The 1,459-nt window shown below is 39.3% G+C and overlaps 1 protein-coding gene across 1 annotated transcript in view; it reads left to right on the forward strand.

Annotated features, from left to right (window-relative positions):
- The window catches only part of LOC101858319 (relaxin receptor 1), a gene marked incomplete at its 5' end in the record, with an annotated part of 11,029 nt that overhangs the window by 2,408 nt on the left and 7,162 nt on the right, over window positions 1-1,459 (forward strand).

Consider the following 1,459-nt stretch of genomic DNA (forward strand, 5'->3'; position numbering starts at 1 on the left):
GATAGATAGATAGATAGATAGATAGATAGATAGATAGATAGATAGATAAATAGACAGACAGATATATAGATAGATAGATAGATAGATATAGGACACGTTTTGTAATGGGTTTTTAAAATATTATGAAGGTAGTTTTCGCCCCCATCGACAGGCCAGGCTTTTGCATCTTGAGCATAGTGATAATGTCCTTTCAGCCTTTTCTGACTTTATCTAGGTTTTAAAAAAATATTGCCCCAAACCATATGTTCAGTTTACAAATGATACTAAGCGAGTCGTTTCTAGTTCCCATAAGTTTTATAGCACTTACAATACAATACGTTTGTAATAGTAAGTGCCGGAGACTGGAGGTGTCTCAAGATTCTAATCTGCAAATTACGAAAGAAGTAAGAGAGAATTATGATGTTAGATGTTTTGATAGAGAAGAAAAAATCCTTCCAACCACCCACACGCATGTTGGAATGTTGTAGCTTCCATTTTCTCTACACAGTCGACTTGATTGATCCCCCCCCCCCCCCCCAATGATAGAAGATAATAAATCTGATACATATTCTGTCCTCCCTCAAATGCCAAGCTTTCAGCACTTTTGTTTCCGTGGTTTTTCAGTGAGCTGTGATGTATTGAATGACTGTACTGTAAGGGTATGAGTTGTTATGCCTGCCACGGTATGCCTCAGGATAATATGGAGTCCTGCTTTCTACCGAGTTTAAAGGGCAATAGCTCATTGGGGACATGCGCTCAGCTGAGGGCATTCAACAACGCCCTAAGACACGCTGTTTCCAGAACTATAAAAAAAAAAGCAACATCTTTATTGTTAGATCTATGTAGTTTTCCAAATCTGGCTCCTTTATCTGAACATAAAAAACAGGCAACAACAGTAGTACTGTAAATTTTGCTCATTATTACTGTTTCTGGGTCTTATATAACGGGTCAAAGTGTACCGCAACATTGCTGTTGGTCTGCTACCTATCGGACATATTAATGTGTCCGCTACGTTCTTAAAGGGTTAGTAAAGAGTAATGGCCATGGAAATGGCTATATTTGCATGTCCTTGTCGACCAGATTAATTATATTGTTGTCTAGTATTTCTTTGTCTTCAATCCCGTCTCCACCGTTGTCCTAAAGTTGAATGGACACTTCCGTTAATGCTCTAAAGTGGTGCTTTTTCGTTATTGAATTTCTATGCGAACCTCGACCCCCGCTTTTGTGTCGTGTGGCGTTAGAGACAGAATCACAATGGACGAGGAAGTCAGTAACTTGTACTGTGTTAATTGGAATTGATGAACTATAAGGTCAGTGGCCTTTTTCTTTTCTCTTTGCACTAAATTAGCTCCTGTAAGTGGATACGGGTGCTTGTCTGTCTGGGGTTTTATGTATGTAAGGAGGGGGTATGTGTGCGTGTGTGTGTCTACGTGTGCGTGTTTGCTTATATATGTGCGTGTACGTGTCTGGATATATATAT

This window comes from Aplysia californica, unplaced genomic scaffold (assembly GCF_000002075.1).
Source record: "Aplysia californica isolate F4 #8 unplaced genomic scaffold, AplCal3.0 scaffold00011, whole genome shotgun sequence".
Lineage (NCBI taxonomy): Eukaryota > Metazoa > Mollusca > Gastropoda > Aplysiida > Aplysiidae > Aplysia > Aplysia californica.